General features: G+C 45.4%; 1 long non-coding RNA gene across 2 annotated transcripts; it reads left to right on the top strand.

The window, feature by feature from the left end:
- The first annotated feature begins 1,989 nt into the window (after nucleotides 1-1,989).
- LOC140454324 (uncharacterized) lies at nucleotides 1,990-19,664 on the top strand. 2 transcript variants are annotated; one of them, XR_011952659.1, is made up of 3 exons: nucleotides 1,990-2,176; nucleotides 7,180-7,286; nucleotides 19,632-19,664. It is a non-coding gene; the product is annotated as an uncharacterized lncRNA (long non-coding RNA). The 2 variants fall into 2 exon arrangements; XR_011952658.1 differs by lacking the exon at nucleotides 19,632-19,664 and adding an exon at nucleotides 13,129-13,152.
- Nucleotides 19,665-21,134: the final 1,470 nt, after the last annotated feature.

Below are 21,134 nucleotides of genomic sequence, written 5' to 3'. Positions count from 1 at the left end.
GTTACCCCTCAGTTTAAAATTGCAAAATCATTATCTTCTACACACTTCCTCACTATCTCAGTTTTGAATGCTATTCCACTTGACTATCCTAAATTTTCTGAAAATCTCCTTTGGTGAAGGTGGTGAGTTTTGGATTCCGCTTTCCAGTTATTACCGTAAGAAGATAAGAACTGGGCACAGGAGAGGCAATGCAGCCCTTCGAATCAACTCCACCATTTAATACGGTGATGATTGAGCTCACCTCGGTCTCAGCTGGATTTTCCCGCCTGTTTTCTCTCTCTCTCTCTCTCTCTCTCTCTCACCCTTCAGCTCATTGCAAATTAAAATTCTGTATCTGTCCATTAAATTTGCTCATTGTCTTGGCATCCACTGTGTTTTGAATGGGGAATTCCTCAGATGCACAACACATCGAGATAGGTACATTCTTCTTCATGGGAATAGAATAGAATCCCTAAAGTGCAGAAGCAGGGTATTCATCCATCGAGTCCACACCAATCCTATAATTCAGACTCGCCCATTCCCAGTATTTCCCATGGTTAATGGCTTAACCTGCACATGCATGGACACTGTGGTTTATCATGGCGAATCCATCTAACCTACACGTTTTTGGACTTTGGGAAGAAACTGGAACACCGAACAAAACCGTGCAGCCACTGGGAGAACGTGGAAACTCAACACAGTCACCTAAGGCTTGAATCAAACCAGGGTCTCTGAAGCTGCGAGGCAGTGTTGCTAGCCACTGAGCCACCTCTGCCTAAAACCGCTTCCCCTTTTTGACCCCTCCACCCTGCAATTGACTGAATCTATATTCCTTACGTCAGAAATTGGGTTGTCTAACCAGATGTCTCAGTAAAACCCAGTGACAAGCCATATGTCCTGTCTGTCTGAATGGGGATCCTATACACAACACCCTCCACCCCACATGTTTCATTCACTTTCCAGAGACAGGGCTCCAGTGACTTCATGGGGAATGTAACTTCAATATTTCCTGAGGCAGGGACCACAGGTGTATTTGGAAACCCGGCACTGTATATGTACAGAATGTGGGCGGGATTTGGTGCATGTTTTTTGGGGTAATTAGGGGAAAGTATTTCACACTGTGATTGGCTAGAGGAGGAACGTATCTGCTTGTAGAATTGATCAGTTGGGGGGTCAAAGTGTCACTACACCCTCGTGGGACCACTCTCCATCCCCAGTTCATTGTAATGCTGGGAATAAACTAATGGGAAACAAGGAAGAATCTGATCCATTCTCCCAGACTGAAGGTTCCTCTTCTGTCCAGGATCTGCCACCTCCCTTTCTGTTTCCATCTGTTTCATTCTGCTCTTACATTTTTGACTTGCAGCAACTGAAGGGAAAGCAAGTGAACCCAGAAAGGGTGCAGAGTCTAACCAGGGACGGGAAGTGGTGGCATGGATCTGTTTATCAGTAACTCCATGAGAATGAGGAGGGTGTATATTAGGGGCAGCAGAGTCAGAATGGTGAGAGAGAGTAAGTGGGCTGGAGGGTTACAGCTTTGGGGGAAGAAAGGGGAAAAAGATATTCCAGAGAAACTAGAATAGTCTGTTCTGAATTTCTAATCTGTACATATTCCTTTACACAGGGTGTTAGATGGTGAAGATTTGCAGACTGAAATCTCAAAATCATGTGCAGATTGTGATTAAGTTAACCAGCATTTGAAGAACCAAAGATGGGGAATCACTCGGCCAAAATCCTGTAACAATCTCCCTCCCAGCATTGTCGATCTCTCTGCACCAAATGGACTGTGAATGGTTCAAGACAGCAGCTCCCGACCATCTTCTCAATGGTACCTAGTGATGGGGTATAAATGCTGGCTGAGCCAGTGATGCCCATATCCTGGAAATGGGTTCGATCTCTCATTGCTGAAACCCAGTTGATGTTACTGCAGGATGATGAGGGACGCTGAGTGTGTCCTCCAGGAAGAGTACCATCACATTACCCCTGCCTACACCCACACAGTAACACAGCAACATCACTGGTATAAAAGGCAGTGAAGCCCAAGGAGGACTGAAATATAGTTCTTCGCGGTAAAGTCATGAAAGCGGATTGGAACAGAGCAGGAACAGGAGACTGAGCTGGATGGTCAGCTGTTTCCCATTGAATGGTGGAGCCAGATTCAAAGGCCGAATGGCCTTCTCCTGCTGCTATCTCCCAGGTTTGTATATAGCCATGGAGCCCGGGTAGGAAGAAGTAGTCAGGGCAGGGATTCTGCAGGAGATTTCACTTCCACCTCTGTTTTCAGTGAGGGATGGTTTGATGGATTTTATTCAACATTTGTCTTTAATGCAAGGTTTGTGAATTTGTTTTTTTTTGAAAAGTACAAGTTTATTCCACAATAAATAAAACTTTAAGAATGGAAACTATCTGCATATAACAGTTTTTAAAATTTCAAATGCCCTTTAAACAAAATCCTGTCTCCTCCCGGACCCCATCACTTTTCAGTTACTCAAACTCCAGGGAAATATTCCTTCCCTCTCTGAACCTTTGGTTTGATTTAACTACTTTCACTTCTTGTTCTGTGAGCTGTGAAGCATTTTTCTCCCATTTCTCTTACCCAGAAGTGTTATCTCACACAGCTGAGCAACCTTCCTACCATCAACATCATTATTCCATTATTTTGCTTTTTGTTAACGTATAATCACCAGCAGTAGCACACCAGTATCATCAGTTGAATATTTACAAACAAAGCCCATTATGGGCAAAGCAAACCATTACAAGTGACAGAGTGGGAAGGGACTAAATCAAAGTAGAGTTGGGGGTGAGGGGGTGGCGGTGGTGGTGGGGGTAAAGCACTGTATCCCCTGCGGTGCCCACCTCTATCTAATGGCATAGAGAGCATTGATACACCCCACATGCCTCTCCTCCAAGGAGACCCTGAGAAAATTCTTTCTCCTCAATCATAGAATATAATCCCTACAGTGTAGAAGGAGAGCATTGGTCCATCAAATCCCACCAACCATCTGAAGAACATCCCGCCCACAGCACTCCATCCCTGTAACACTGCATTTCCCATGGCTGATTCACTTAGTCTGCAAATTCTGAACACAGTGGACAATTTATGACGACCGATCCACCTCACCTGCATATCTTTGAATTGTGGGAGAAAACCAGCGCACATGGAGGTGACCTACACTATTTTGGGGAGAATGTGGATACCCCACATAGGCCGTTGACCAAGGCTGGACTCCAAACTTTTACCTGGTGCTGTGAAACAGCAGTGCTATGATCACATTTTAAATCAATACAGATGAATCCTGCTCCTTGTCACATTGCTGTTTGTGGAGACTTACTGCCCAGAGAGACATCCTGAGGTTCAGAAAGTGGCAATATAAATTCAGTCACCTCCAGCCCAGTTAATGTGGTTAACAACAACAACATCAATACTCCAGCAGTGTCATCATGTACCAGGTCCACTCCAGACTCTGATGGACAGTAACTGCAGAATCCGAGTCCTGCAGTGATGTGTGAACTCTACACCACACGGAGCAGGGTGATGACCACTTCCCTGTGTGCACTCACTGGGCTCTCAGTCATGTTGAGTCTCAGCAAATCCCTTGTCACACAGAGAGGGAAACAGCTCCTACCCAGTGTGAACCTGCTGGTGTCTCAGGGGGTCAGCATGAATCACTGAATCCCCTCTTACATACTGACCATCTGAATGGCCTCTCCCCTGTGTGGGCTCACTGGGGTCTCAGGGGGTCAAATGAATCACTGAATCCCCTCTCACACACTGACCATCTGAATGGTCTCTCCCCTGTGTGGGCTCACTGGGGTCTTAGCAGGTGGTGCATTTGAGTGAATCTCTCCCCACATTGGGAGCAAGTGAATGGTCATTCTCCAGAGTGAGCTCACTGGTGTTTCAGCAGATCAGAGGACTGAGTGAATCCTTTCCCACACATGGAGCAGGTGAAGGATCTAAATCCATTGTGCCCCCTCTGGTGCCTCAGCAGATTGTAAGATCGAGTAAATCCCTTCCCATATGTGAGGCAGGTGAACAGCCTCTCCCCAGTGTGACTGTATCAGTGAGTGTCCCACTGGGAGGGGTAAGTAAATTTCTTCCCACAGTCCCCACATTTACACAGCTTCGCCCTGGTCCCGTTACATTGGTGTCTTCCCAGATCACATGACCGGTTAAATATTCGACCAGCTGCCTAACATGGGAATGATTACTCTGAGCTAGGAATGCTGCTTTCCCCCTTTATATTACTGATAAGGATCAGGACCTGCAGAATTGGACGATTCTGCAGTTGATGTGATGTTAAAGCTGAGTTTTCCATCGTGAACTCTTTCTCTATCTGTGAAACAAGTTTTTTCCCTATCATTACTACAACTCCCAACACCAGCTCTCCCTTCAGCTCTCCTGAATTTCTAAATTTGGACTAATGCACCTCAGTAATGTGCTTTTCTCTCACTTGTTTTCTGAAAGTAAATTGGAGCCATTTTGAATAAATTAATACACTTTACCAGCAGAACTCATGCCTACTCTGTCATTTACGATTTGTAACCTCTGGGAAATTTGTTCCCATCTTCGATGACCGTTATAATGCTCTGCCCACTTCTCTGGAGCCAGGATAAGTCAATTCTAACAATTACCAATAGATTGTATCTAAACAGAATGTCCCCACAACAGTAGGCACTCTGACACTCAGTGCCCATCATTTAAGTTATTTTTCTTAAATCCCCTCATGTGTCTGGCAATCTGGCAATACAATCGAAGATATTTTATACAGTAACCTTTCAGTCTCAATTGCCAGTTCCAGTCCTTGAAGCAGCCAGTAACATGCCATTGTGACTTGAATTCTAACAGCAGCATTGCCTTGGCAGAAGAGGTTGAGGAGAATGAAACTGTCTTCTCTGGACTATCTAAACATGAAACACTTCAAATGAACAGAAATCTTAAAGAGATCAATATGGTAGACACAGCAAGAATGTGTGCCCTGGCTGGTGTGTCTGGAATGAAATCAGCACTAACTGTGGTATCTTTACCCAGCATCCCCTTTAGCTGCATAAATGTTTAAGATTTATTTGCTCCTCTAATTCCACTCTCTTGATCACTCCCATTTGTAACTGCTGTAATGTTGGCAGCCGTGCAAATTGATAACATTTGATTCAATCCATCCCAAAACCTCTCTGTATCTGTGTCTCACTTTTGTTCACTGAGACCCTCATTCAATCTGAACTCTTTACAAACCCTGCCCTGATATTTCCTTAGAGGGCTCAGAATGAAATGTTCACAGAATTGTTAATGCTGAAAGGAGGCTGCTTAACTCATCAGCTCTCCAAAGGTAAGAGGGCTGAGAGGTAAATAAGAGGGGTGTGTGGGGTTGGCGGGATGGGAACTCGGAAGGCAATAGGTCGATGTAGATGGGAGGGAATGATGAGAGGGTGGGGTGGATAATTGGGAAGGAAGATGGACAGGTGGGACAGTTCAAGAGGCCAGTGTCGAGTTGGAGGGTTGGACCTGAGAGAAGGTGGGGGGAGGGGAGATGAGCAAACCTTAATGCCGTGTGGTTGAAGGGTCCCAAGGTGGAAGATAAGGTGTTATTCTTCCAGGCGTCGGATGGCTGGGATTTAGCGATGGAGGCAGCCCAGAACCTGCATGTCCTTGGTGGAGTGGGAGAGGGCGTTGAAGTGGTCGGCCACAGGGTGGTGGAGTTGTTTGGTGCATGTGTTCCAGAAATGTTCTCTGAATCAAGTTGCCGTCCTGACTCCCCAGTGTAGAGGAGACCACATCGAGAGCAAAGGATAAAATAGGTGAGGTATCTGGATGTGCAGGGAAATCTCTGCTGGATGTGGGAGGATCCTTTGGTGCCATGTATTGACGTGAGGGGAAGGTGTGGGCACAGGTTTTACACCTCTTGAACTGGCAATCAATGGTGCTGGGAGGGGAGGGTGGGTTGGTGGGGAGCATGGATCTCATGAGGGAGTCGCAGAGGAAATGGTCTTTGTGGAATGCTGAAAGGGGTGGGAAGAGAAATATATCTCTGATGGTGCGGTCTGCTCGAAGGTGGTGGAACTGGCAGAGGATGAAGTGTTGTATCTGGGTGGAAGGTGAGGACTGGGGGGTTCTATCCTTGTTGCGTTGGAGGTGTGGGGTTCAAGAGTAGAGGTGCAGGAAATGGAGGAGATACACTGGAAAGCATTGTTGACCACTTGGGAGGGGAAATTGTGAAACCTTGAAAGAGGAGGCAAGTTTGTATGTTCTGGAGTGCTCTGCCAGCTTGCATCAAGTTTCACTGGAACACTGCAGTTAGCTTGAGACAGAGAGGTTGGCAAGGGAACATTCTTGTGTGTTAAAGAGCAGGCAACTGGAAGCTCAGGGTCTTTTTTTCAACACAACGTGGATCAACAGCCACCATTTCCACCACCGCCACTGAGATGCTGCCAGACACAGGTTCCTGTCCCCTCCATTAACAGCTATGCACCCTCCCAGCCAGATCGTAATACACTCCTTTGTCTTTCCAAATATTCCTGTCACTCTTTGCACTCCATCTCAACCTATTATTTACTCTTTATCCCCTATCTCCTGCAGTCCAAAGATATGCAGGTTCGGTAAATTGGCCAAGCTACATTTTCCGTAGTGTTCTGGGATGCATAGTTTAGGTGCATTAGTCAGGGGAAATGTAGAGTAATAGGGTCGGGGAATGGGTTTGGGAGGGATAATCATCGGAGGGTGGGTGTGAGCTTGTTGGGCCGATGGCCCTGTTTCCGCACGGTGGCTGGGAAAATTTAGAATTCCTACAATCGGATCTAAGGAAGGGTCACAGGTGCCAGAATGACCCTTGGTGTGTGAAGGAGGTGGAAACGGGAAAGGGGGAGTGGCAGCGGAAACCGAATTAAATGTATCAGTTTAGACTGGGAGGGGTTTAATTACACTCTGTTCAGGTCGCTCGTCCTCAATTAGAAACTCCTGCTCCCACGTTTGCAGCAAATGGGAAAATGTCTGTGGCCCTCAGGCAATGATAGGTCCTGGGTTATGGCCACCATCTTTATTGGGGGCAAGGTACAGCGAGGCGCATGGACATGTCCTCTTCCTGGGTGGGGGCGGGGCGATTTGAAGAGGAGCATTTACACATCAGACACATACCAGGGAAATATTTGTCTTTAATATTCATCTTGCACTGACTGTGAGCTTTGTCTTGTGAATTTTTTTATCAGATATTAATTGAGAATAATTGAGACCGAGATCTCAAAATCATGTTTCTACAGTCAGCGGAGTCATCAGGATCTGAATATCATTGGCATTTAACTGTGGAACGAGAAAGGTTTGTCTGTTCTGTCTGTCGAAAAGTAGCTCATATTTTTAGGTAAAAACAATGTCCTGTGGCCCAGCATTTCAACTCCCCTCCCACTGAGCAAGGACATGGAGGTCCTTGGCCTCCTTCACCGCCGCTCCCTCACCACCCGACTCCTGGAGGAAGAACGCCTCATCTTCTGCCTTTGAACACTTCAACCCCAGGGCATCAATGTAGACTTCATCAGTTTCCTCATTTCCCCTTCCCCCACCTCACCCCAGTTCCAAACTTCCAGCTCAGCACTGTCCCATGACTTGTCCTACCTTCCTATCTTCTTTTCCACCTATCCACTCCACCCTCCTCTCTGAACCATCACCTTCAGCATCACCCCACTCTCCTATTGTACTCTTTCCTACGTTTTCCCCACCCCCACCCTCCTCTCATTTATCTCTCCACCCTGCAGGCACCCTGTCTCTATTCCTGATGAAGGGCTTTTGCCCGAAACGTTGATTTTACTGCTCCTCAGATGCTGCCTGAACTGCTGTGCTTTTCCAGAACCACACTATTCCAGACTCGCATATTTTTGTCAAGCAAATAGCAGAAAGATGTACAAATTCATGGTCGGATCACCCTTGGGGTATGTGCTGTGTTCTGGGCCGTGCAGCCCGGGAAGGAGATATTGGTCTGAGAGGGAACATAGTTTTATCCAAACTACACCTCGACTCTTTGCAGGAACTGTCACGTTTAGACCCAGTCAACCACTTCATGACTTTAACCTGTGAACTCCTTACTTTCAATTCCCTGTAAATTTCCCAATAAAATTTCTTATGGACTCATATTCCAGTAACTTTTTAGGTGGAATTTTACAGATTCTGACAATTATCTGTTCATCCAGAAATTGCTGAAGGCCATGTTGACGCTGAGTGCTGCTTGGCTCAATGAGAATGTTTTGGAGTTGGGTGAAAACAGAGGGAGGTGAGTCAGGGAGAAGGTGACGCTGAAACTCAGTTTTAGTTCAGGCCATTCAGAATTTCGCATGGTCCCAATGGGAACAGCCAATTTGTAAGCGACACTGCGGAGTATTTGTTAACAGTTTTTAAAGTATAATACATCCGCTTATTGGGGCTATTGATTATAATGGACATGTTTGAAGTGAAGGAAGGTTGAAAGCTCTTTTAAATTCTCTCAATGGGAGTAACTAGCTGAATCTAGAGAGACATTGAGACAGGAACCCTCAGACCCGTGGTGGGCTCCTCTTGTACAATGTGGGAAACAAGGGACGCTTCTAGTGTCCCTGACGGCTGTGTGTAGGAAGTGTGTCCATCTGCGCTACTGGGAAACTGCTTTTCAGACCTGGAGCTGTGAGTGGACTCACTGTGGACCATCTATGACACTGAGAATATTATGGACAGCACGTTTAGTGAGTTCGTCACACTGCAGGTGAGGGTTACACAGGCACAAAGGGAATGGGTGACCATCACATCAAGTTAAAGGCTCAGCAAGGGAGTGCAGGAGTCCCCATTGATCATCCCCTTCTCAAACAGATACTGTATACCGGTTGGAATTCTGTTGGGGGTGAATGGGTGGGCTGGCCTCTCGGGGAAATCAGCAACAGCCTGGGTCATGACACCACAGATCGCTCTGCTGCACAGAACAGGAGGAAAGACAGTTGCAGGGCTATCGTGACATGGGATCAATTGTCAGAGTAAGGGCAGGTACTTCTGTGGCTACAGACATGAATCAAGGATGGCATGTTCCCTCCCTGGTGCTAGGATCTGTAATAACATGGAGTGGCTACAGTGAGTTCTGCAGCTGGAGGGTAAATAACCAATGGTTGTGGAACACACAGATACCAACGACATCGCGAAACAAAGGGATGAGGGCCTGAAATATGTATAAAGGAAAATCAGAGATCTATTAAAATGAAAAGTAATAATGTCAGACTTACACCCAGTGCCATGTGCAAGTGAGAGCAGGAACAAGAGGATAGATCAGCTGGATGTGTGGCTGGAGAAATGGTGTACCAGAGAAGGGTTTAGATTTTCCAAGGCACTGCGACCATTTCTGGGCTAGGTGAGACTTGTTCCAGCCTGACTGGTTACCCCTGGGCAGGGCTGTGAGAAATCTCTTGGTGGGGTGATTGCCAGTTCCATTGGTGAGATTGTAACTAGTCTGGCAGGGGGTTGGGAGCTAAAGAGTGGCTTACATGGGCCAGATTCAGGTCAGGGAATGGGAGATAGAGTATTCGTGATGCAGGCAACAGCTCCGAAAGACAAAGGAAAGGAGAATTAAACGAGGATTGAGTCCTCTTCATCCATCAGTCCTGCCATCCCAGGGGTGAGAGTCAACAAAATATGAGGCCTTTTAAATGTCTATGACTCTAAGTGCCTCAGCAAAATCGTGGAAATCTGAAATAAAAACAAACAAAAAAAAATTGCTGGAGATCCTCAGCAGGTCTGGCAGCATCTGAAATGGTGACAGTTGCAGGAAACATTGCAGTTTTGAAGACGTTGTATAATGCCATCCCACAACGTCCACTACTCCAGGCAAAATGTCCTCAGCCCCTCCTTATGGGTCACATGTTTCAATACTGGCAGCACCCTTAAAAATCTTTTCTGGACTTTTTCAGGTTTGCCAACATCTTTCCTATAGCAGGGATACTAGAATGTAAAGCAGTCTGGGCATTCCAAAAGTGGCTGAGCCGATAAACTGTACAACCGAACCATGATCTCCCAACTCCTATACTCAATGCACTGCCCAAAAACAGCTAGCATACCAAACACCACCTTCACCGACCGGTCTACCTTCAGCCCCACTTTCAGGGAACTATCAAACCACTCTGCACAGTGTATTTGTTCGTCAACACTTCCCAGGAACTTGTTATTATGGGGATGAGTCCGATCTTCCTGAAATCAGGGAGACTAGAATTGAATGTAGTATTCAAAAACTGGCCTCACCAATGCCCTGTACAGCCACAACGTGACCTCCTAACTCTTATACTCAGTGACAGAATCCATACAGTGTGGAAGCAGCGCATTCAGCCCATGACACCTTACCAACCATCGGAATACCATCCCACCTGAACCATGTGACCCAGCATTACCCCCAGTTAATCCACCTAACCTGCACGTCTTTGGATTTTGTGAGGAAACCAGAGCACCCAGAGGATGCCCGTGCAAACACACAGAGGGAGAATGTGCAAACACGACACAGAGTGGAATCGAACCCAGGTCCCTTTGTTGATGAGTGTACAGACCAATAAAGGTCAGCGTCCTAAATGCAGTCTTCAGCACCCAGTCTCCCTGAAACCCGACTTTCCAGGAACGATGCAGTTCTGGTCTCTTCAGAGGGATTGAAAGTGAGGAGGAGAAAACAGGAACAGGGTTGAGTTGTAGATCTATAAAATAACTCTCTATTCCCTCCTCTCTGTTTCCCTCCCCCTCAGTTCCACTCCCCATTCTCTGATTCTCCCCTGCCTCTGCCTGTCCTCCCCTGCCCCCATCTCTGCTCTCACCTGTGTGACCACTCTCAATCCCCACATCCTCTCTTTCCCCCCACCCTCAGCCCACCCTCTCTGCCTACTCTCCCCTCCCTCTCCCCTAGTTCTGTATACCCCAACCACAGGGAAAGGACCTTGTCTATTTGCCCTACCCATGACTTGCTGATTTTATAAATCTCTATCAGGTCACCCCTCAGCCTCCGACGCTGCAGGGAAAACACCCTATCCAACGCTGGCAACATCCTTGTAATTCTTTTCTGACCCCTTTCAAGTTTGAGAACATCCTTCTGATAAGAAGGAGACAAGAATTGCTGGAATATTTCAAAAGTTGCCTAATCAATGTCCTGTACAGCCACAATATGACATCCCAAAACCTATACTTCATTCTCTGACCAATAAAGGAAAGCATACCAACTGCCTTCTTCACTATCCTATCCACCTGTGACTCTACTTTCGAGGAACTATGAACCTACACTCCAAGGTCTGTTTGTTTCGCAACACTCCCCAGGAACTTACTATTAACTGCAAAAGTCCTGCTAAGGTTTGCTTTCCTAAAATGCAGCATCTCACATTTTTGTAAACTGAACACCTCAGCCCATTCGCCCATCTGATCCAGATCCCGTTGTACTCTGAAGTAATCTTTTTCACTGTCCACTACACTGCCAATTTTGGTGTCATCTGCAAACATGCTAACAATACCTCTTATGTTCACATTGATATAAATGGCAAACAGTCGTGGATTCAGCACCGATCTTTGTGACAATCCATTGGTCACAGGCCTCCAGCCTGAAAAGCATCACTCCACCACCACTCTCTGTCTTCGACCTTTGAACCAGTTCTATATTCAAATGGCTAGTTCTCCCAGTATTCCATGAGATCTAACCTTGCGACCCAATCTCCCATGAGGAACCTTGTTGAACGCCTTTCTGAAGTCCATGAAGATCATGTTCACAGCTCTGCCCTCATCAATCCGCTTTGTTACTTCTTCAGTAAACTCAGTCCAGTTCATGAGACATGATTTCCCATGCACAAGGCTGTTATTGATATCCAGGACTGAACTCTGTACATTGGGGTCTGCGTCGCCCAGTTATAGGAGATAATATTCTGGATAATGTTCACGTACACCAGCTTTGTGTTAGTGACTGTGTATTGAGACTTGTTAATAACACCAACACAGGTGAGTTCCTTTTGAAAGGCAGTCCCTATATCCCTACCCCCTCCCACCTGCTCTGTCTCCTCCATCCCCACCGTAGACAGTAAGTACGAGGAGCTCATGGAGTTTCCATGTGAGTGAGGTTGAGCAAATCTTCCTTTCCTTCCACCACCCGACTATGAAATGGTGGTAGTGTCCTTTCCTCTGGACCAAGAGGATCGGGTTCAAAGTTTGGTAACAGCGGCTTTGAAGAGGATGATTAGAAAACATGCCCAAGCCACCAGGCCACACTGTCTCTCCCAGCTGTCCCTGCCTGAGTCTCCAAACAGAACCTTCCTGTAGTTTCTCTCCTGTCAGACTCTCCCATTACACAGTTTGTACAGTATCCCCTCCTGCTGCTGCATTGATCCTGTCCCTCACTGACCTGTTCATCCCCCAGTGTCCTCCACATTCATTCATTGTTTACAATTCCATTATTTCCCGTCCTCCAGCCCCGCCCCCTCCAGCAGCTGATATCAATCCTCCAGACTCCTGTGTGATCGAGAGCATGTTCCGTAGGAAGGGAGATCAGTGCACGGGCGCAGTACTGGCCAGTTGTTGGCGTATGTGCAGGGCGGGTCAGTGCTAGGGAGGGAGGCTGTGGGATTAATCTGTCATTAGCAGCTCCCTTCTTTCTTTCTTCTGAGGACACGACCCAGGGGAATAGCCCGTTGCCCGGTGTCCTGACGAGTGGTCAAAGTATCAATAGGGGAGCATTTTGCAGCAAGTTTTCAGAACTCTTATGAATAGTCAGGAGTGTTATGGAAAATGACAAGGATGGGCCTCTAATCAGAGTTCTAATTTGGTTAATTTTAGTTCAACCAGATATGATTTGGCCAGTGTGTGCAGAATGGTTCTCATCAGAGAATGGGGGTTCTGGGAGATGGGGGGAGGATTCACCAACACCCTGGAGGCTCCATGTCAAACTCATTGATTTGGTTCTTAGTCTGCAGACAGCAGTGCGGAAACTGAATTCAAGGCGAGGAGAGAGATTGTGAGAACTGGGTGTGGAGGAAAGGAGGGATGATATTGGTTTGGATTTCAGTTAACAAGAGAGAGAAATTGTGAGACTGAGATTTAAAGCTTTGGGGGAACAAAGAAACTACAATTTAATACTATCATTGTATTATAAAGTTCCATCCTGTATAAACAATGGTGACTTGTTTTTTTTTCTGTTGTAGGGTACGGAAAGGGGGGATTTGCAGATGAGAAATTCAAATTGAACTTCATGTTCAGATCTGATAGTTACTTGATCCGTGCCGATCTGAATATCATTGGCCTTTTCATCTGGAAGGAAAGGTGTGTATTCTGTCCGTGGGCAAATATTTCAAATCTCAGTGTGACTGGAAAAAGTACTGAGACACAGCCAAGTCCATGTTAACGTGCTTTGTGGCTTTGAATGGAGTCTGGTTGTCAGGATTATCTCCGTGGCAACAGCAGATTAAAAAGTCTAGTACAATTCAGCACTTTGTGTTTAAACAACACACCCCTCCCCAACACCTCCGTGGCTCAGTCACGTACTTGACAGGTGCTTCAGTTTGGGTGGGGTTGTCTGTCAGGATTCTCATGTGGAGGAGCCGGTCTTGGAATGGGGTGGACAAAGTCAAAAATAATACCACCCTAGGTTATAGTCCAACAGGTTTATTAGGAAGCACTAACTTTCCAAACACGATGTAATTTCTAACTTTATCAGGTTCATCTCTATGCTGACAGACTTCTTCAGATAAGTACTTCAACAATTAAATAGGCCATATGTTCCCCACGCAATAGGTTTCCTCGAGCAGTGTAAACTGCTATTCTTGCCCTGGCGATAGCTGCTCATTTGTAGACCCAGTCAAAATCCCATCAAGCTTTTTGTTGATCTTTAAAGTTTTTCGAATCTCCTAATTTCTCCTTGGTCTTTGCCAATTTGTATGCCTTCTATTTCAATTTGATAGACTCCCTTATTTCCTTAGACACAAATGGCAGATTACTCCTTTTCCTACAGTCCTTCCTTTTCACTAATATATATAATTTTGCTGTGCACTTTGAAAAATTACTGCCTCATCCTGTTGTAGTCTACTTTGTTTAAGCACAGGATCTTGGGATTGGATTTAATCTTCCAGCTTGCCATCTGTGTTATAAATTCAACCAGACTTCTCTCATATTCTTAAAGTGCCTCTTTGGATTCATCCTAATCTTCTCAGCCAAGGTTCTTTCATGTCCACTTTGTCGCCCTCCTGATTTCCATCAAAGGTAAACTCCTATATCCCTTATTGTGCGCCAGGGACTCCCTTGATCCCAGTTGCCTGTGTCTGAGCCACGCATCCCTCTTTTTACCAGTCAATGCCTAAATATCTCTTGTCATCCTGGGTTCCCCATTCCTGCCAACCTTGCCCTTCACCGTCACAGAAACATATAGACCTTGAACTCTAGCTATCTCACGTTTAAAGGTTTCCCACTAGCCAGCGGGCCATTTCCTGCAAACAAATTACTCCAGTCGACCCCTGCAAGATCCTGTCCAATCCCATCAACATTCCCCTTGTCCCAATTTAGAACTTGAGCCTGTGAACCAGCTTTGTCCCTCTCCATAGCTATTTGTAAATTAATAGGACGATGGTTACTGGTCCCAAAGTGCTCCCCCACTGTCACCTCAGTCACCTGTCCTGCTCTGTTTCCCAAGAGTTGTTCGTGTTTTGCCCCTTCCCAAGTAGGACCCTCTACATACTGCTGGAGGAAACTTTCCTGAATTCACTTATCGGATTCCACTCCATCAAATCCCTTCCCGCTCTGGCAGTCTCAGTCTGTTACAAAAATTAAAATCCACTCTTATGACAACCATATTGTTCCTGCATGTCTCCCTTCTCCCTGCATATTTGTTACTCAAATTCACGTGGACTATTTGGAGGCCAAAATACAACCCCGGTGGCATCATCATCCACTTCCTACTTCTTAGCTCCACCCGCGAAGCCTCACTGGATGATTGGTCAGTTATTTTATCTCTGATTACTGCTGTGATAATCCCCTTAATCAAAAATTCAACTCCTCCTCCCCTCCTTCCACCATCCCTGTCCCGCCTAAAGCACCTGTACCTGATGCGTGAGGTTGCCAGTCCTGACCCTCACTTAGCCATGTTTCTATAAAGGCGAAATTATCCCAATCCCATGTTCCTATCCACGCCATTAGTTTATTGGTCTTACCTGCCAACCCTCTTGCACAGAAATAAAAGTAGGTTAATCCAACAGGCATTCCTTACTCCTTATCATGTTCCAGCCTGACCTGTCTCTTCACTTTATTGTTTCTGATTACTGTATCTCCTACCAGCCTCGTTCTTGCCTCCCTGATCATGACGGTATTGCTCCTCGCCAATGTAGTTTAAATCCTCCCTTGTAGCATGAACAAAATTCGCCAACAAGATACTGGTCCCCTTCCCAGTGCATGCGCCACCTGTCCCTCCTGATCAGGTCAACTCTGTCACAGAAACGACAACAATGTAAAAATCTGAATCTCTCTGCCCCCCCACCCCTGCACCAATTCTTTAGTTACTTATTTATCTGCCATATCCTCCTGTTCTTACTTTCATTAGCTCACTACAATGGAAGTAATCAGGAGATTACCACCGTCAAGGTCCTGGTTTTTAACTTTTCTCCCAGCTCTCACTAATCACTCTGTACGACCTCATTCCTACATCTACCCGTGTCATTTGTGCCAACGTGCATATGGATTTCTGGCTGCTCCCCCTCCCCCTTGAGAATGTTCTGCAGCCGCTCGGAGACATCCTGGACCCTGGCACCTGGGCGGTAACTCAACATTCTGGATTCCCATTTGAGGCCACAGATTCTCCGATCTGTCCCTCTAACAATCGACTCTCCTATCTCTAAGGTCCTGTTAACTGTTACCCTTTCCCACTGTGCCCCAGAGTCAATGGTAGTGCCACCAACCTGGCTACTGCTGCTTTCCCCTGGAATGTATTTCCCCTGAACAGTATCCAAAACGGTATACTTGTTTTCGCGGGGAATTGTCACAGGGGAATTCCTGCATTCTCTGCCTACTCCGTTCGCCATTCCAGGTGGTCGCCAACTTCCTCTCTGTCTTGAACACAACAGGGAGCAAGGACTCCTGTTGGATTAAATTGCCCTTATTTAAATGCAACAGGACAGATAGGTAAGCCTGATGTACTCACAGCATGGATCTTAACGCAGGACTGGGATATTATAGTCATTACAGAAACATGATTGGGGCGAGTCTTGGGTGTGACCACAACACGAAAGCTCTCATCTATGAAGTTCTCAATATCTCAGATGATCCTGAGGGCATCCAGCTCCAGCTCCCGAACACAGTCTCCCAGGAGTTGCAGCTGGGTACATTTTCCACACGTGTAGTTACCAGGGATTGTGGGAATTTCCCTGAGCTCCCACATCCCGTAGGAGGAACGTTCAACAGTCCTAACTGCCATCTCCTTTGCTGCAAGACTAAAGTTGAAAGGACTTTATTTGAGCTTGCCTGTAGTTTTCGCTGAGCTGCTGCTGTCCAAAACCTCTTGAGCCAAACATTACTCCTGACTCTGCTTACCAACCGCATGTCTCTCTACCCCTTCACATTTAGTTTTGGTTAGGGAAGGAGGGAGACACTGCAGTGATGTAGCACTTGGGCATTAAGCACTCCTTGACACCTGGCTGCTGACTACCTGCTCTCCATCCAAGATCACTGATTAGCCTTGGAATATGTCTTACTGAGATTTTCCTTCTGGTAGTGCTAACTGCAGTGCTGCTAATCTTCACCCCGACAGCCAATCTGTATTGTCACAGTCCCTTGGTCCTTTCTGTTTAAGAGTACTGCATTTATTAATTCCTTGAATCCGTCGACTGCATTCCAAACTGTGTCTCACTCCACAGCGAGAGAGTTTGAAGTTCCAGTGAATACAAGGCTATTGTAAAAATGATACAGTTCGACATAGGGACAACAATATGTCTATCCGCTCACTGAGTCTGCTTTTCCACTCAATTAGTTGAGATCGATTTTGATAATCCCCCATTCCACTTGTCTATATTTTCCCCATAAAATCAGTCTGCCTCAATCCTAAAGATATTTAATGAGCCAGCCTCAGCAGCCCGAAGAATTTTCGAAAATGATTTCCCTCTCACTAATGTGAGACTTGGTGGTCTTTAACCCCATGCGGTATTTCTAGCACTCTGTTTGAAAGTTGTATCAATATTAGTTGTTATCCTGTCCTATCACACCTTCTCTGTGGCCAGAGGCAAAACAAAAATGAAAAGTTGAGAGACTGTAATCTCCTCACGTCAGCCTAAGATACAGCTCATTCTGGTCTGCGTATTTGCCTACTCTCTATCCCGCAAAAACTTCCAATTCATTGTCAGCTTCTGTATCAATTCACTCAAGGATCACACGGTCACTCTCCTTGAATCCAGGAACTCCTTCTTCAAACTGAAGATCGGAAGAAAGTCAGTGTTTAACATATTCTCTTGCTCCGTGCACAGGCTGCCCCCTTGGTCCCAAATATTCCCCATTCTCTCCCGCGTTATCCTCTTCCCCTTAATAACCCGAAAGAATGTCTTTGAATTCTTGCTAATCTATACCCTCGAATGTTTTAGCTCCCCACCACCACTTCTGCTCTTCTACTGACTTTTTAAGTTTGCCCTACACTTTCTATATTCTTTTTGGACCTCCGTTGACCTGCTCACTTTGTAACTGCATTAAGCTTCTTTTTCCTTTTTAATTCTATTCGGAAATGTGTCGACACCCGAGGTTCTCTGGGCTTGTATTCCGAAAATTCATCTTCGGTTTAACATGCTGGGCCAACACTGTCATCAATTACATTTTGATCAAGTGACCCCCTAACTCGCGCACCACGCTGTTCTGCTACAGTTGCACCCAGAAGCATCTGCACTTTGGCCAGATCCTGTCATATTTTTTCATAAAATCAGTCTTCCAAATGCAAAAAAGCTTTTACTTTTCAAACATTATTGGGTCTTTTCCTTAGCAAACTCAAGAAATAGGAGTCATGGTCACTGGTCCTTTCATGCTCAACCCAACCCTGCCTGCAACATCTGACTGGCTTCGTTCCCCACGGTGAGGCCCAGCACAGCCCCGCCCATTGTTGTATCTGCTACACGTTGACATACCAAGCTCCCAGGAATAAATTTCAAGGCATCTGTCCCATCTTAAAAATGTTATCGCTGCCCGAATGAATGTTTGGAATTGAAATGCCTGAATATAATGATCCTATTGTTATATTAGCACATCTCAGTAAATTGGTTCTATATCAGCTCCTGTACTTTCTTTTGTTTGGGAGTCTCTCATATATCCCCAGCGGTTTGTCTTCATGGTTTTGATCCTGAGCTCTAACCACCAAGCCTCATGAGATCCTTCTTACTGCAGTAACTAACTCCACAATTGGTAATGCAACCCCACTTCCTCTTTTACCACCGCTCCTGTCGTGCCTATAGATCTTGTCTCACAGGATATTGAGTTGTCAGCTCTGACCTCCCTCAAACACATCTCTGTGAAGGCAAAAATGTCACACTTCCCGATTTCACCTCATTCCGTTATCACATCTGTTTATCCGATATTCCCAGCATTAAAGTAAATGACATGCAGCCTGGAATATAACACGTAGAATACTCTATAATGCGGAGTTCATTAGTCATTCATTGTTTGTTCTCACGCTGCCCAATTCATGAACCAAAACTGTAACTCTGGGAATGAATGAATATTTGTTGAATTGTAATTTCTCTTTTAATAAATGTATTCATCAAATGCAACTTTCCAGAACTAAACCGTCAGCTCCACATGCAATGGGTTTCTGTTGATTAATTCTCTGTTCAGTGTGCAGAAAGGGAGAGCTCAAAGTAATGGAGAAAGTGAGAACTGCAGGTACTGGGGATCAGAGTCGAAACGTGTGGCACTGGTAAAGCACAGCCATTGGGGCAGCATCTGAGGAACAGGAGAGTCAAAGCTTTGGGCATCAGTAGTTCATCAGGATCTGCAGTTCTCCCTTTCTCCATTACTTAGTTCTGGAAAGTTGCATTTGATGAATTCAAAGGAGGATGAGAGATGACTTGAGAGAGGTGTATAAGATGACGAGAGGCAAATATAGAGTGGATAGCCAGATACTTTTTCCTATGGTGCAAATATCTATCATGAGGGAGAAAAACCAAAAGGTAAGTGGAGGAAGGTTGCATGGAGATGTCAGAGGTAGGTTCCTTTCACAGAGAATGGTGGATGGTTGGAATGTATTGCTGGCAACTGTAGTAGAGTCAGCTGCATTGGGGATATATTAAGAGACCATTGGATAGGCAATTGAATGATAGCATAATGAAGGGTATGTAGGTTAGTCTGATGTTAGAGTAGGATAAAGAGTCGGCAGGACGTCAAGGCCAAAGGGTCTGCACTGTACTGTTCTATGTTTCACTAAGCATGTGGATTCTTTTCAATTGTTGAATGTGTGAGGGAGTGATGTGTGTGAGATCAGGACGCTCTGTAGGGGTGTTAGGCCAAGACGTCCACTTCTGGGGTGCATTCTTACAATCACCTGAGTACCAGTACAATATGTGTGTGATGACCTACACCAGACAGAATCCGTCAAGTTCTGTTATTAAGGTGATTCTGGACCTGTCATTTGCTGCTGTGTTCTTCATATAGATTTTGCTGGTTGACCCATGTATTAATTTTTCTCCATCAACAGAGATGTACAATTTTGTACAATTGTATACTGGTGAATGTGAAAGTGACATTTATTGGACACGGTTTTGGAGCTTTCTTTGAGAGACACAATGTGCTGCAGAATACTGTCAACTTGTTAACGTCTTTACCCAGTGTCTGGTCCAGATACCTTGGAGTCTGGGAGGCAGGCCAGATATCATCACCATAATTAACTTGTGCGATGTGATTCTGACACTCCACGTCCATTCATCTGCCCCCAGTCAAGGCTCAGACCGAAGATGGAGTCGAAATGATTTGTTGTGAAATAATGTTTGAATGACTGCCGTGACACAGGTGGAAGCTCTCTGGATTCATTTAAGAGCAGACAAATGTCTTACCCAGTATCACAGGCAGCTGTGACTGAATTCAAATCTTTTGAAGTCTTTTTTCATTGTAGGTTATGATTGCAATCTGATCTGAAAAAATCAGATATTTGCTATGTTCGTGAATTGTGATTCACAAAAGTGTGAAATATCATTAGTCAACCAAACAATAATTGCATCACCTCTGAAAACAATTAGGTAGATGTTATATTTATGGAACTAAAATATACTTTCCTGCCAACATTTTATGATACAAAAATAAAGATTGTATGTTTTATTTAATACCGAACAAAGAACATGTTATCTGACTTTCGTGCTGATCACAATTACATGCTTTTACATTCATGAACATGAAGTAACCACAAAAATACATCATCCTCTCTCTAGTATTCTCACATACGGATGAGGAAGAACATTACTTCAACTGGGACAACACATCCATCCTCGGACAAACCAAATAGAGGCACGCACGAGAATTCCTAGAAGCATGACATTTCAACCTGAAGTCTATCAACAAAAACACCGAGTTAGACCTCAACTATCACCCCTGAGAAAAGGAGTAGGATGTGACTTCACCACAGGAAATAACATCACCAACCCAAAGAAACTCAAACATATAAATAGAAAGCAGGAATATTCAGCGTTGGTTCCCCTGAGGCCCACTGAAGATGAAGATGGTAAAACATCTCGAAATGAACCTCCCAACTCAGCAAAGAAGCCTACATCCAAAACTTCAACCTGAGCTACAGATCTTCTCAAAACTCGCTACAATTACATACTCATTGTCAGTATTCAAATGAATACATCGTTGTTCCAACATTTGGAAAGTCGTTGGCGTCTGAATGATTGTATTTTTCGAGTGAGAAAATGATTGAACAGTCATCCCTTAAATCACCAACGGTCATTTGAGTGGGAGCAGCGGCCGAGGAAAAGCGAACCCGGGAGACTACAGCTAAGGTAAGACAGTTTGTTTCAAAATTACTTACCTGTAGCGGGCAGCGGTTTTTTTTTTCTCTCTCTTCACAAAAAGAGCGGGAGCAGCAGAGGAAGTGACAGCAAACAGAGGGGCAGCCGGGAAGGAGAACTGTGAGTATAAATACTCACCCTTAAATCACCAACGGTCATTGGAGTGGGAGCAGCGGCCGAGGAAAAGCGAACCCGGG

The sequence above is a fragment of the Chiloscyllium punctatum genome, chromosome 29, assembly GCF_047496795.1.
Source record: "Chiloscyllium punctatum isolate Juve2018m chromosome 29, sChiPun1.3, whole genome shotgun sequence".
NCBI classification, from domain to species: domain Eukaryota; kingdom Metazoa; phylum Chordata; class Chondrichthyes; order Orectolobiformes; family Hemiscylliidae; genus Chiloscyllium; species Chiloscyllium punctatum.
The sequence above is the reverse complement of the archived record's forward strand: the minus strand, read 5'-3'. Positions and strand labels throughout refer to the sequence as shown.